At 46.3% G+C, this 16,094-nt stretch overlaps 1 protein-coding gene across 1 annotated transcript in view; it reads left to right on the top strand.

The window, feature by feature from the left end:
* Positions 1–3,704: 3,704 nt before the first annotated feature.
* Positions 3,705–16,094, top strand: part of SV2B (synaptic vesicle glycoprotein 2B) — a 56,040-nt gene continuing 43,650 nt past the window's right edge. The window contains exon 1 of the mRNA XM_061446739.1: positions 3,705–3,941. The gene's annotated coding sequence lies outside the window, so the exon portion shown is untranslated. The remainder of the gene's footprint in view (positions 3,942–16,094) is intronic.

The raw sequence follows: 16,094 nt of genomic DNA, 5'->3' as shown, positions 1-16,094 counted from the left end.
CAAGATCCCATTAAAAATAATGGGCAGGAACTGGCTCCACAAGGATGTTACTTGTCTGGGATGACCTCTTCTCAGGAGGGAAAAAAAAGGGAGCAGCAATGTGGTCATTATAATGTGTAGGTGAGGAGCATCACAGGGCTCTGCGCTCAGGGGAGCCCTTGCTGTGTTTAGTCTGGTCACTTGTAAGCATGTTCTGGAGCTTAAAGGGGTGCTCTGCCATGGGGAGTCATGTCAGCGATTTCAGGTAGGATGAAAGTAAGTCATGTGTCTGACATGGCATAAAAAATGCTGTTTCATCACTCCTCTAGAGCCCCAGTATTGGGGGAAGAGAAAGGAAAAGGGTTAATTCTTTGGCTTATCCAGATACTGTATATTCCATAACGCTGTACTGAGCCAGATGACTGTGGGCACCAGCTTCTGAAAGCACAAAGTGAATGTGAAAGGTCCAATAAGGAGAATAAAGGCACATGATCTAGTGTTGGTATGGGGGGGTGTGTGCTTAGTTTCAAAACAGGAATTGATCCAACCTGCACCTGCAGGGAGAACTCGGGATGCTGAAGATGCATCCCTTTCTTGCCTGTGAGAACCTCTAGGCTGGGAGCATTGCATTTGAAGCAGGAGAGGTGGAAAAAGCAGGGAAATCCCCTGTGATCCACGTTGATGCTGTTGTGCCCAGCAGTGTGCTGTATGGGTGCAATGTGGTGAGACAGGTCTGCACCTGATGCAGCACAAGCCTGGTTCCCTTCCTTGCTTGTGCTGAGTGCCAGCCCCCAGGTCCTCCCTTCTCTGCCCAGGGTGGTCTTTTCCTGGCCTGGCCACAGAGTCCCAGGCTTGCTAATGGTTCTGCTGGGGAAGCCAAAACTGACCTTGAAAATCCTCTTCCTGCATCGTCAAGTCAGCAAATTGATTTTCCAGATCATGAGCTGAACCTCTGGAATTGTTCTCTTCTGAAAAGATTATGGAATTACTCCTGTGCTAATGAGTGCTTTAATGTTAATGTGACTGAAAGTCCCAGGAGGACTTTAACAGCCAAGAAAAAAAGGCACTGTAGGAAAGGGGAGCTTGTGGTGCCTGTGTCAGGCCTTTATCATTTGGGGTAGAGGGGAGGAGGAAGATGCCTGAAGTTGGCAAAAGAGGAGGGTGAAGGGTGATGCGTGGTCTGCTGGGAAGCTGATAAATCCATCAGGCATACCTTCCACATCTCCCATCTTCACCCCTCTTTCTGAGAGGGAAAGCAGGGAAGGTAACATGTTACCTATTGCTTTTCCTTTTCACGAGCTCTCTGGCAAATACCCATTCCCTCTGGCAGCAGGGATAACCCAGCTCTTGGTGACCTGCTGGGACAGCCCCAAGGGCAGACAGAGTCAGGTCACCATCCCCAGCTCTCAGGCAGGCTGTTGCAGCCTGCAGTGGGATTATCTGAGTTCAGCACTTACCCTTCTACCCTCCCAATGCTTTGCTGTCAGGCTCTGTAGTTCAGGGCCATGATACTGGTTTCCAAATACACAATAGGACTTTCAATGCCGTGACCCCACCAAGAGTGTGGCATTTATTAGGGAGAAAATGTGCTTTTGGGGAAGAGTCTGCCATGATCCTGCTGGCTTTTAGAGCTACAGTCTCTCCTCTGCTTTACTAATCCCAGTCTTACTGTGTTGTAACCCCATGGGTTAAAACCAGGTTGTCCCAAATTTGAGCCAGAGCAGAGTTAACCCCCTAGAGATGGGAGGGTGAAGTAGCACAGGCAAAACGTCTCCATGCCACACAAGCTGCAATGCAAGGGGAAGGCTGGCCTATATTTAGGTAAGGGCTCTGCACAGAATGGGTAATCCTCTTTCCCTGAATTATCCAGCCTGGGGATTAGACTGCTTTAAACTCCCCCAGGGCTCAATGGAAGTGGGGGTGATGGATAGAGGGAGGGAGGGAGTGCAGGCAGGCTGCTGGTGACTCATGTGGCTGCTGTAGCCAAGAGGTCACCATGGGCCCAGACGCAGAGTGACACACGAGTGACGTGCAAGGCGAAAGGGAACATTAGGGCATCCCGATTAGGAAAGAACATGGAGCTTTGTAAATGTGGAGATGAGGGAGTGTGGCAGCAGGTAGGAGGAGGGACAAGAGACCTCAAGCAGCAGATCTCCAAAGTGTAATATCCTTGCTAGACTTCAAGCTGTTTCACCAGAAAAAGGGATGCTTTTTGCACTGCAGCTGATCTAGCTGAGAAGATGTTCCAAACCCACCTGCTTGGGCTGGCTCTGCAAATACAATTATGGGGGTGCAAGTAGGATTAATCAAGTTGGAGTGCAAATGGATCACTGTCAGTATTCCATTAAAATGTTGAAGGGCGGCCAGTGACACAGCTCAGGGACAGTGGGGGAGAATGGGATGCGAGGAGGCAGGCAGGATGGATACTGCCCAATCCTGAATGTTTGACTCGCAGTTATGGAGCAAGTGCCCTGTGCATAGAAGAGACAGATTTCTGTCCCTTATGTAGAGCACAGTGGCTAGAATAAAGGAGTTCCTGTGACTAATCTCACCTTGGGGACTTCTGTGTGCTACAGACAGGATATTCTTGTCTCCCTTGCATGTGGGTTTTGGGTCTTTTGATAGGAAGAATGATGAAAGGCTGTGGCTGACACCCAGCTGCAAAGGGGCTTTTCCTTCCAGTCCTGAAGGTAGCAGAAAAGGTGTGTTTGTGTGATCCATTTGTGAAGCGGGAGCAGAGTCCTTGTCTGGGAGCCTGGGATAGCTGACACTGCTGACTTTGTGTCTGGGTTTGTGGTGGGACCACTCATTTATTTCTCCCTTATTCTCCAGAAGCTAGGAACTGTCTCAAAGATGTTCTGATTGAAGATTGATGCTGAGTGAAGGAAGATGCGATTTATCTGCTTTCACTCAATTTACCAGCCTTTAACTGTGAAATCAGTGCAGGGGTTTGATTTCCCCAACTCCCTTCATATTGCTGCCTGGGCATTTTGTCTCCTTGTTCTGGAGTTACATTCTCCTGTGGACCCTTATAATACAGCTGCCATCCTCAGGTTCACCCTGGCCACCCTTGTCAGAACTGCTGAAAAATCAGGTTTATTCATTGGGAGGTGAAGTGCACAAAGGCACTTTATTTTTCCTCCTCTTAAATCAGTTTATCCTGTCTACTCCTTATCCTACATAAACTAAATCGGGGTTTCTGTCCTGTTGTATTTTACCCTGCACAGAACTAGGACAAATTGAAAGCCTTGTCCTGCTGTTCAGCATTCCCTCTTTTACTTACATCTAGAGGATGTCATTTAAATAACTTCAGGGAAGTCTGCATTGAAGAGGGAATAAATGACTGGTGTCCCAACTCACTGCTAGGACAGGAAATGACTTGTCTGGCAATACAGCTCCTGCCTCGCCCTGCCACACAGAGTCAGTGCAAACCCTGGCTTGTTTCTGCGTGTGAGGTTAGAGCTAGAAATCACTGGAGGATGCCTGCATGGAGAAAGGGAATCAAAGAAGGGGAAACCCAGGGAAAGTCTTCGCCTTTAATATGTGCCAGTGTCTTTCCTCCCTGTGTCAAACATCCCCAATTTCCTGTTTAACTTAAAGTCAACACATCTGTCATGTAGCATCTCTCGATGCCTGGTTCCCCCAAGCCACCCCCTTCCCATCTGCTCTCCCTCTTGCCTCCAGCCTCCCTCCGCTCCTATTGCCTTGCGGCTGCGGGGGGGTGTCTGTGCGTGCGCCTGTGTTTGCTGCTGCCTGATGGACTTTTCCATTGCTTCCGCTTCAGTACGTGGATGCAGTCGCAGCGGGATGATTGGCTTGGCTTGGCTTGCAGAGCATTTACTTCTAATCTCCGGCTTGTGACATCCTAGCGGAAAGGGGAGACCCTTTCAGGAGCAGCTCCACGGGGTGGAAGGAGGGGAAATGGCTTGTGCATGGCTGTGGTGAAATATTTCCTAGTTCTGGTAAGTGATACTTTTCTCTTTGGTCCCTTTCTGGACAAGCAGTGTGGATGCGAAAGTAATAAGGCTTAATGGGGTAAAAAGCAAAGGGAGGGGAGCTGAAAGGAGACAGAAAGCCAATGAAACACATTTGGTTTATACTGAAGCTTTTCTAGAGGTCAGTGCTCATTAAAGCAATTTAATTACTATTAGCAAGAGGCTGGGAGCTGAGCAGATCAGACAATGTGTGTGCCTCAGCACTCGGAGCAGCTTTCACTCGCATGTGTTTTCATCACCCACTCTTCTTATTTCCTATGTGATTTCCAGCTTGGTTTGAGGTACGTTTGGAGCTCATGGCCGATCACCATGGGGTAGTCCTAGGTGAGCTGCTGCCTGAATACTTCTTTTCCTGCCCTGTGCTCTTTCCTGCAGGAGGTTTGGAAGGTCATGCATGAATTCTTGCCCTTAAGCTGATGCATGAAGCCCCTCAACTTTTCTAGCTGATAAACTGCCTCCATTGTGAAGTCCCAGTTTTCCTCTGGAATCAGTTTGCTGTGTTCTGAGAGTAGCTGATACATACAGAGGTGCAGGCAAATATGCTGGGTAGGAAGAGGGTCTAGCTGGGCTAACACACTGCTGGGACTGTGAGCTATCTGATGTCCTGGTTATTGCTTTACTCTCAATCAGGTTTGTGAGTTGGTTTATTTTGCATGACAAAATGGGTGTCCTGCTTCTAAGTTGAGTGACGGTAGAGCTCTTACAGTAGCGATGAATTTAGGGACCTTGTTTAAAGAGGATCAGGGAATAATAAACCTAAGAGCAGCCTCTGCAATCTGGCTGTATTGAATCTGCAAAGGTCTGTACATAACATGCCTCTTGACAGAAAAACAAAGGCAAAATACAGTGGTGAAGCTTTGGTAATTTTGGTGACAGGTACAAAGCTGTGACCCTCTTGACAGACCTGTGTTCTACCCAAAAACTGGTGCAAAATTTGATTTGGGGATCAAGACAAATTCTTTCTGTATTTATTTATAAGAGTTAAAAATTACCCCTGGAGAGCACTGCAGAGATTGTTTGTTTATAAAAATATTCCTTTCATGATGTATTCATCCAGAAACCTCCACTTGCTGAAACCTCACACATTTTCTACTCTTTGATGTTAGAATCTGTGACACTTAGGAGTGGGGCACTGTGATTATTGTGCTTATTCTAGAGCAGCCTTGAAGTTTTAAGCACCAATTACATCCAAAGAGAAAGATCTTCCTCTCCTAAGCAGCAAGTTTGGATTTGGTTCATATGTGTTTCAGGATGATGAGCTTTTGCGCCAAAGCTGTGCCTGGCGAACAGTGGGTGAAAGCACAGGGAAGTGGAAGGGGTTTTGCGTGACTCTAAATCCCAGTGCTGTGCAAGAAGCAGAATGCAGGAATTGCCAGACCGGTTGTCTTTGAGGGGTTGATGATTATATCTGCAAGGAAACCATAGATGGGGCAGCTTTTGCTTCTTCTAACAGGAAAGTCATGGTTTGTTTTGAAAGGTTAAAATACTTTATTCCATATTTCTTAGGGAAAACACTTCTAAGCACCAGTAATTTGTTTGTTCTGTTGAATTATCTTCCAAAACATGCAGAAATGTCATTGTCAGCATCTTTCCTATTAGTTTTGTGTTTATGTGCACTTGACTTTTCTCCCACATGGAGTCTGAGATGTGGGGTAGTGGTGACTGTGCTTTCCTGGTCCCTGCTGCAGTGCTGCCTGGAAGGGTTAATTTCCCCTGTTTAATTAATGGGTCTGTAATATTTATAAAGAGAAAATCCTCATACCCATCTGTGGTAATTCTGCTGTGTCTGCCAAGATGAAATTCTCGGGCCAAATGAATATTGCAATATGCTAGATGTACAGATTTTTATAGCATCCTGAAGATATTTCCTGGGAGATGCTGGCTTGATGTTGTGCAAGAGAAAGATTGATCCGAAAGTCTTTGTCTCTGGATGGAAACAGAATTGAACGTGCTACAGAATTAATGTTATGACTTCTAATTGAGTTTTAGTCTCTTTTCATGGATGTTTGGGTTAAAAAGGGTGGATTTCCCATGTGAATAATCACTTAGTAAGGACAGGGAGTCGTGTGAGATATTAAGTGAAGAATAGTCCAGATTGTTCCTGTGAAGACACTTGGCATCAGTGTATCCTCATCCCTTCAAGACCTTCAAGGTAATCAAGGAGATGGAAGATGAAGCTTTCCCTTGCCAGGGAAACTTCCACATGATTTAATCCAGTCACCTCATGCTTGGCTCTCCAGATCTTTACCGCATCTGCTAGATTACCACCAGCTATTTGCGTTTTAAATGAGGGCTTCCTCCCGCACAACCCATCTGCTCAGCCTGTTTGTTTTTCCCTTGCAGTCACGACTTTGAACACATTTATGTTGGTAGAAACACAGCGGGTTTTGGGGGAGAAGGACGAGGGGAACAAAGAGGCCTCACAGATTCCTTTGGCTGGGTTGAATGTGAAAGAGGAGTTGGGTTAAAAGAGGGGAAGAACTTCTTACAAAGGAGAATTAAGCCAGGGCAAGGGAACCACGCAGTTCAGGCCACTTTGAGGACAAATCTTCTCTTTTACTTTATGATTAATATTTATGATTAGATGTCATAGACCCTCCGACATCTAAGGTGAGGCGGCTCACCTGGGCGTGTTCCTCACTTAATGCCAGAGAGGAAGGAGAAAATAATATATAATCATAGAATAATTAGGGTTGGAAAGGACCAGATGCTCATCCTGATGGATGAAAGCTCTTTTGGATTTACAAGTTGTCCTGGGGGGGTAGATCCTGAGTTTAGTCAGGGTTGTAAAGCCAGTAAAAGAAGCGAAATTCCTCTGGGTTTTCACCAGAGTAAGAGATACATGGACTATTACAAGGGATATGGCACCTCATAATGCAATAAACACAAAAAGTGGTCATTCTGCTCTCTGTACATGGGCCCCAGGGTGCTTTTTGCCCTGAGACACATGAAGGAAGAGAAGAGGGGGGCGATTTGTACTCATGGCTGCTTGAGGCCACAGGAGGTGTGGAACCTCTTGCAACTGGGGCTGGTTCTCAAATACTTTCAGCCCGCTTTAAGGGAGGAAATCTGACCCAAGTTCCTCTTACCTATTCCTGCTGAAGCTCCGAGTGGGCACTATTGGGATTGGCCACTTCTTGGGGGGATGCATTTGTCCTGCTACATCCCCATGCCACATGCACTTGCAACCCAAATTCAAGCATGTTTTAGCAGGGCTGTCTTACTGCAGGGACCTAGTGTGCGTTAATTATGAGTGAGGTGTTAAATGATTTATACATGCACCTGGACTGAGAAAATCCCAGTGGTTTCTTCTCCTAATATGTAGCTGCTGTTGGCAATTAGTCAGGTTTTCCTGGCATTCAGGCATTTTTGTTTCTGATACAGACCCGAAGTTGCTGGGCTTCATGGAGGCTGAGCCTTCCTGGTAAGCCAAGGCTACCTGTGACCAGTGTGAAAGGAGTGTGGACCCATTTCCATGCATGACAAATCCTGCCATCACTGCTGCCATTCATTAGCGCTCTAGGGATGGTGGTGATGCTCTGACATTGGGCGCCCTTGGGAACATGGGGAATGCCTTTTGCATCCTCAGACCCAGAGGATGAGAATTCAGAGCACAGTAATTTTAATTAATCTTGTATTTATTATTTAGCACTAATTGAATATGCTTTTGGTGCTGCTTTTTTTCCCCTTCTTTAGATAAGGGTGTTTCTGGTTGGCAATTAGTACTTAATTTATAATGCTAGCAAGATAGGATCCTTTATTCTTAGGAGCTCACACGCTGCAAGTCATGAGAGATACTGCCTTTGTTGTAGCTGTGCTTGGTGTAGTCCCCATGGGTGCAGGGCAGCACAGGCATCTCCAGCCCTGGGTGTCCAGCAGCAGAGGAGAGAGAAGCCAGAGCTTTAATGGGTGCATGGGCTGGAGAGGGTACAGGACTCTGGTACAAAATGCTCATGGACCATTTCAGACCAGAAGGCATTTGGTATTTTGACCCTTACTGAAGCCAGGCATGACCCCTGACTAAAGCAGGTCACTTTGGGGTTCCTTCTTAAAGCTCTATTTTAAAGCAACTCTCCTTTAGCGTAGTGGCTAAAAGCAGAGACTGCACTGAATGCAGCAGAGCCAACCCACTAAGGGATGATGTCCTTTAACCCCTCTAATCCCCCTGATATACACAGGACAGGCACTGAGGGAATGAGGAAAGATTAGGAAAAGCCTGAATTTGCCCCCACACATGCTGCAAGTTCTGCAAAGCCTTGCCTGGAGCCAAGATTTACACCCTGCCTGCTTTAAAGCCAGGAAGAAGTGGGAGAGAGCTCGAGTCCTGCTGACTTACAATTGCAGGGCACTGAGCACAGCAATTTCCCAGCCATCAATAGGAAAGTAAGATTTACACCTGGGAGGCAGCTGAGGAGCTGGAATTGAGGAGTGAAAAATAGGGTGTTTCAAAGGCAAGCTTTTGAGAGCTGCCTGGTCTGAATCAGGGCTCCTGTTTGGATTTATACCTCCTTTGGAAAGGAGGTGATGCTCGGGATGGAGGGAGATGAGGATGGAAATGCTCAACCCCCTTGTCTGCTCTGTGCCAGGCAGCTGCTGGTCCCTGCTCTTTCAGGCCATGCAGCTGATTAAATATTGAAAGGGTTTGGTTGCTGTTGCTTGAAAGCTTCTGTCTGGATGAAAATGAAGTTATGTGAGGGCAAGTTTGTGCTGGTGCTATTAGACTGTTTAAATACAGCTGACTATGAACAGTCCAAAAATAGCTGGGTAGGTTTAAACATCAAGGCACCATCAGGATGTAGGTTTGGGTTACTCCTTTTCAGAGCCAAGGTGTGAGAGAGCTCAAAGAGGAGGGTATTGCAGATGGGGGTCAGAATAAGTTATCAGAGGGACCCTGTGGCATTCAAAGGCTGTTGTGGGTGCTCCAGGGCTGGCTGAGATGGAATCTAATGCCTGAGGCTTGCATGTTCACACAGCAGCCTTGCTCCAGGCTCACCTCCCACACACCCTGGGTGAGCTGGTGATGGATGGAGATGTGGAGAGGGCGAAGGGATTTGTGGTGCATTATAGGATTAGGCAGGGGTAGGAGGAGAGTTGGGATTATGAGGAGGGGCCCAAAGTGGATGGGAGGGTATGATGAAAATGCTGATGTTTTTGCGATGCTGCTTATAAAGAGCAGGAGAGCTCTATGGAGAATCAGGCACTGGAGACCTAAATTAACTAAGCAGTGGTAAAAGGAAACCAAGGGCAAAGGAAGGAGGTCCTTTGACTCGTGGCACAGCCAGATGTCAAGCACGCACAAGAAGAGTTCCTTTCTGGCAGAAGGAGAAAACCTGACCATTTTTCTGCTTTCCAGCCAGGCCCACTGTTGCACACTCATTTATGAGATGATGGGGAGTCAGGAGCCTCCTCAGCTTTATGGCTTGGTACCTTCCCAGGAGAGCAGCACCGAGTACTAGAAATTTCCATAGCTTTTGCATGACATGGGTAATGTAGTCGCCAAAATCACTACTAACACCCATTTGTGGTTTCATGGGATCATTCAAAATTGATTCTTTCATGCATCCAGCCCCAGTGAGGATGCAGTGATTTCTGTCTCTGTGGGCTGTGTACTGCAGGGAATGTCACAAGAGTCAGAGCAGCAGGGCTTGGCTAAAGGCATTTAGTCAGTGAGCAGCACCCAGCAGGCAGGCAGGGCATCTAGCCTGGGGGACAATAACAGGCTGGGTAAATAGGTGCTGGTGCCAATGGATCACACAGAGGAAGAAGGGAAAGTGTTTCCATAAATGCATTGGGCTGCATTTGTTTTGATGTGTAATTATCACTGAAAATTGCTTTCCAGTTTTAATCTGTAAATTCACTCAAAACTGCTCTAATTCAGTGGTAGCATCCTATGGTAGAGGAGCCCTGTAGAAACTCCTGGGAGTAAATGTGCAAACAAAGCTTTGCTTACTCACAACTTAAGTGAACTGGGCAGTATTTGCTAAACCCAACAAGGAATTTAGCAGCTGATGTTTTTCAATGGACAGAAAAAAAGGCTCGTATTTATCTTTCTTGTTCTGACCGAGGGGCTGTGTCTGCAGCAGACTTTGCTGTTCCCATCTTTGTTATTTAGAGCTAATTGAAACTTGATTTCAAAAATTACATTTATCAGTTCAGCTTATAGCAGCCATTAATCAGCTCCTAAGTGGTTCTTTTAATGGTGTTATGTGACAGTTGCTAATTGTACTTGATTAGAGGAGCATAATCACAGCAGAGCTGATGGATGGGCTCTCAGCTGAGCAATTCTGGATGAATTTACAGCCCTGAGGTTCTGATCTGTGACATATTTGGAATCAGATTAAAAATCCAGACTGGAGGTGTTAGACTGGGATGTGTGTTCATGGTGAAAGTAATTTGATAGAGTTTTGGCACCTTTTATTTGTTTTTTTTCAGAGCTTCTACTGTAGCTGTTCAGTTTCAATTATTTTCTTATGAATTTGTTACTTAAAAAGTTGCCTTTGCACTGGGAGATATTCCATCTGGAAGGTTTCCAAAACAAAATATTCCCTTTGACATTTAAAAATCAAATTCTACAGCAGATTTTTATTCCTACTAGATTTAGATAAACCATTTGAATAAAAACCATCCAGAATTCCCATCTCCAGTGTGCTGTGAAATGCAGGACCTGATAGTCATAATTTAATTAACCATTGTTGCTGGGTTTTTTTTCTTCCCCTCATACATGCTATGAAATAATGATTTTTGGCAGGTTTAAAGTGTCTGAGACCATGTGGCTCAGCAGAATAGCGTAACATGTAAGGAAGAAATATAGCCCAGTACATCTGTGCTACACAGGTTTTTCCTCGAATGGGAAATAACGTGGGGTCTGCCAGTGCCAAGGAGTTGTGATTAAAGCTGCCCAGGTAAACCATTCAGCTCAGGATAGATGTTTCCCAGGGATATTTATTTCCTCTGCATTTTCCTTGTGGACAGGACTCGCTGAATAAGAGGTTTTTTTCTTCCCCTTTTGATGCTTTGTGAAGGTTACTTTGGTTGTGGGATGCCCTGCTGTGCACAGCCCACTGCTCTTGCCAAAAGATGGTCTTTAACTCCCACAGAGGCTTTGGCACCTGAACTGTTAAAGGTAATCTTTGTCTTTCAGTTAGTAAGTCTAGCTGCTGCTCAGCTTCTTCCTTGCTTTCCAGTTTTCTTTCAGTTTAAGGTGCATAGGAAGGACTCGGTGCAGAAGGATGAGAGGCTATCGCAGAGGGATGGCTGCTGGACCAAGTGATGCAGGGCTTGGGGCCATCCACCTGCTGACATCCACACCCCTGCTAGGCAGCCAGCGGGTGCTTCAGTGACCTTTTCACAGTAGCAAACCCCAGCAGCTCCTTACAGCGGGCAGGGTGGTGGCAGCTGGCAGGTCCCTGCCCTGTGGGGGTACAGGGGATAATGGAGTTGCTTCCCTGATTAACTCTGGCAGCGGCTGCTGTGTTAATTAGTGGTTGAATATGGGATGCCAGCAAAAGGCATTATTAATTCATCCACCAATGCAGCTTGGAGCTGCATAGGTTTGGGGTGGATTTCATTCCTGCTGTTAGTGAAAATAGGTATCCAGCTCTTTCAAAAAGAGTGTCTGAGCAGGACATGCTATGGCTGTTTCCACTGTGAGGGTCTATCATGGGATGCTATGTATCTGTGATTTCAGTGCAGAGTCTTCCTATGTGACTTTGTTTCCCATCTGTGTGGCCCTGTTTGCCCCTGTCAGGATGGTCATTCAGGTTTCCTCTTCCCACTAGGAAGAGGAATCCTACTTCCTCCGAGTGAGGGAGACCTGGTCAGGCAAAAGGGGCTCCTGAGAAGTGTCTAGAAGTAATTTACTGTGGTTGCAGAAGCAGACGCTTGCTATGACCATCCATGTGTGTTAGAGCACAATAAGGCAGTGATCTCTCAGGACCCAGCTCGCGTGCAAAGGACAGATGGGATCCACAAAGCCTTTAGTAACTATACAAGGAGCAACCATTCAGGTTTGCACGTACTTGGAACATCCCAGTGAGCATGTCTTCCCTTGTAGCTGGAAAAGAGCCATTAGCAAATGTTCATTACAATAGTAACCATTTAGCCATTGGCTTGTCTCCATGGTAAGATCTGTGCATCAACAACTGTTTCCTGCCAGTTCCAGGTAGACAGATGTTTTTGTTGGGGGTGTTATGGAGACTGTAAATGATTTGGATCAGGATATTGTCTGTGCTGCATCTGCTTTCATCAGATGCTCTTTCCAAAGGACCTTGGAGATAATATCTCCTGAGTGGGTGATGGGGGGGGAAGGTGGAATGGCAAGGGAGAAAGGGTGAAAATGGATTTGCTTGTTCAGGTACTGAGCAAGGAGGAGGGTTTGACTTTTCTCAGTGACTGCTGAGTCAAGTTTGCGTAGCGAAGTTTACTGAACAAGCCCATTCTGCATCCTTATGCAAAACTTTGCTTGAAGGCAGCCAATTACAGCGCAGGTACATACTCTGCTCTAGGAGCCTGCCTAGCTCCTATCTATATTTCATGAGTTTCAACGCTCCCTGAGGCTTCCTGCTCTGTGCCTGCAGTGAAGGGCTCCTCAGCTGCGAACATGATGGTGACTCAAGAAAAACAGATGAAGTTCCCTGGATTTACCTCCCCTGGCAGCCTTGGCCTTATCCCCTTTATGCTGGGTGACATTTGGATGCTCTTTCAGGGCCTAACAGCAGTCAGGCACATGCAGTAGCCACCAGCTGATGCTCAATCTACCTGCCATTGTGTTGACATAGAAAACAAGCTGCTTCTTGCACCCTGTGCAGGTTGGTAGCCAATAACAGTACTAACCCCCTCCTGCCATGCTCTGGTGTCTTTCCCATCTTTAATTCATGGAAGGGTTAAGGCAAGGTCTCTTGCATCTTCTGGCTCAGTCATACAATCAGTGCTGGGCTCACTTACAGGATATTTCCCAGCAGGATGCCTTTGATTTTCAACGTCCCCAGTGATGAGATTTCTGTCTTTCCCCTTAAAGTCCTATCCTTCAGCTCCAGAAATATTGCTGTCGGGAAGCTTTGTCTCAACTGCAGCAGCAGCTTGAATTCCTGGCTTTCACATCTGCTGCGAATGTCCCAGCACCTGGCCAAGCTCATTTCTCATTGCATGTGACTGGGAATGAATCGGCAGCAGTGCAGTGCTCCAGCTCGCTCCCCTGGTGTATTCCCCATGCAAATGTGGCCAGCTCTGTCTGAAAAATAGACAGGGTGGAGTTTCACAACTTGTTGACTGCTTAGAAACCCTTCTTATTCCCAATTGAAATGTCTTTCCAGTCAGTGCTCGTTCTTGCATTCACGTTAGATCCTCATCCATGGCTCTCAGCATAGCTGGGTCCAGCTGGACAGTCCATTTGCACTGTCAATGAAGCCAGCTGGTTAAAAATCAAAGAGAAGCTCCCATCTCTCTTGGGAGAACACGCTCCTTCCCTCTGGTCAGAGACTGTTCATCCAAATGTTCTTAGGAGAAAAAAGGTATTTTATGGACAAGTTGGAAACATTTTCTTCTCAAACTTTTTTTTGTCCATTTCCACTGAAAATGACTAAACCCGCTGCAGAATTCTGAAACTTCCAGGAAAACCTGCCGAATTTTGAGGAAAAGTATTGACTGATAGGAAGAAAAAGCTTTTTAACACCTCCATTTTTCATAGAAAACTGCTTTATCTGCCTGAGTGAAACAGGCAAGCAAAGAGCAGAAAGCACTTCAGATCTTTAATATTCAGGGTTATTCCACTTGTTTCTCATAGATTCCCCATTTTCTGGGCTCTTAGTCGGAATCATAAGGAAGAAACAATGTCTGTTCCTATCAGCAGAGCTGTATTTTTGGAAGAGATACAGAGAATAGAGGTAAGGTTGTATTTCTTCAAGTAATGTGTGGGCTTCCAGTTGTGCTCCCCCTTCTTTTCTTACTTTGAATTTAGGGTTGAAATGCTGTGGGTTTTGAAGAGTGTTTGGACCCAACTGTGCCTATGTAACTTCTTTATGTGGCTTTTATTGTGGAAAGAACAAATGACTCATCAGAGTTAAATCTTCAGTTGTCGATAGCACAGCTTTGTATTCTTCCAGCTGGGATCAAGCCAGAGGAATAATCATGTTTATTTATGCAATGTGCATTGCTCAAATCTGCAGTTAGCATTGCTCTGGGGTCCAAACCCAGGTGATTTTATGACAGCTAATAACTGCTGTAATTAGGAATGTAATTAAGTATCTTCTGATCTTACCTCTCTTTGAGCTGATGAGCTCAGGGGGCTGACTTGGGTTCTCCATCTCCACACAGTCTCATATAGCAAGTAAAGCACAGATTTCTGGCATCCAGATACCAAATACTGCTCATGAGCATCCCAGAGCCCGGGGATGAATAGACCAGCAGCACCAATAGTGGCTACAAAGTTCCTATGAAGTATACTGAATGTGTTAAATCGCACAGAATGACTGAGTTAGAACAGGGCCAGGAAGGGCAGGAAAGCTTTGCCACCTTTCAGCAGAGGAAGTCAGCAGTGCCCCGACCATCTGTAGCAGCACAGCAGATTTGTCAAGTTAGTGTTAAAATGACTCTAAGAAGGATCTAATCCATGGCTTGGGGCAGGTGCTGAGGGTGCTGTACAGAAGGATCAGCAGTTTTGCCTTCACTTGGCAGCCAGGGTTACTCTACCAGAAGGAATCAGCTCTGTCCATGAGCCAAGGGAGCTCTCTGTGTGATGTCAGGCTGCAGGGGAACCCCTTGCTGCAGAGACCATGGGCAGTGCTCTGCTCCTGTGAAAAGATGAGAGAATAAGACAAGCTGGGCAAAATTCCCTGCTTGTGCTGGGGGGCTTTTCCACCTTAGACTAGGTGTCAGGGTAAGTGTGGACCCTGAATGTGCTGGGCAGAAGGGGCTGTTGATGTGTAAGAACAGAACTGAGGCACCTGGGGATTATAGTGGGCAAATATCGAGCATGAATTTGGTTCATAAAGCCCTGCTGTGTTTTGCAGTCACTGTAATGAGTAGAACACTTGTGCTGGCCACTGATGTCTGACCATGGGTTTGCTCCCCCAGGTTTGTTACAGAAGCAGACTGGGGACTCCCATAGAGAAATGATTCTCTGTTTCTAACCACTGAGGAGACTAATTTCTAAGAGATCAGGTGGAGCTATTTCCCAGAAAAATCCTACAGTAGAATTGCAGTAGAATGTCAAGGTTCACTGCTTGCCAACAGGAAATATGTTCTCAACTCTGCTACCCTAGATTTAGGCACTGTGCAGCTGCTGTTGAGCAGAGACCTTCAGAGCCTGGATCTCCACCAGCCTTGGAAGGCCAATCTAGATGAGGATAGCTGGGCAGGTGACACATAAGCAGGTAAAGCTGTTACCTGCCCTTTGTAGGGGGTGGACACTGCTTTTAGACACCAACTTTTGAGATACATGGATTTATTAAAAACCCCCTAGAAGCCACAATGGACCAAATGTCTCACCTAGACGATGCTGTATCTGGCCTGAGTTTGTCTGGAGGGTGTGTTGTGCCTGTTTATAGCTCTCTAGTTCTAGGGAAAATATATTGTATGTGGATGCTGTGTGGTGGGGAACAGACTTACACAGCAGCGTGTGGCAGTGGAAAGCAGTGAGCTGTAAGCATCCATGTGTCATGTCATGCTGGGGCAGCTGTGGCATGTGGCCTGTGAGTGCCTCCACTAAGGGCTATGGGCCAGTGCTGGGGGAAGGTCTGGGCACCAGCACTGCAAACAGTGGAGGTCTTGGCAGGACCTAGCCCTGGTCATGGTTTATTAATATCTATGGAAGCCTCTGTTATCCAAGGCATGTCTGACCCTCTGCTTCTCCATGAGGAACTAAGAAATGTGTTGTATTTGGAAATAAAAGCTCTTTCCACAGACCAGTTCTAAAACCCATCTCATCCCAATCACAGCAGCAAACCCATTTACTGTTGAATAGAGGCAAGCAGTGCCTGGCCCCCTTTCCAACACTGAGCTTAAAACACAACAATCTCATTAATGCCTTTTGCTCACAGCTCTGTGCCTATCACTGTGGGTCTTATACACACAAGAACAGTAGAGAGTCAGAGCTGTCCTTGTTCCATACTCATTACCTGGGCT

Source organism: Pezoporus flaviventris, unplaced genomic scaffold (genome assembly GCF_033815535.1).
Source record: "Pezoporus flaviventris isolate CSIRO_AGI_PZ_B2104156 unplaced genomic scaffold, CSIRO_AGI_Pfla_v1 ptg000006l, whole genome shotgun sequence".
NCBI lineage: Eukaryota > Metazoa > Chordata > Aves > Psittaciformes > Psittacidae > Pezoporus > Pezoporus flaviventris.
The sequence above is the reverse complement of the archived record's forward strand: the minus strand, read 5'-3'. Positions and strand labels throughout refer to the sequence as shown.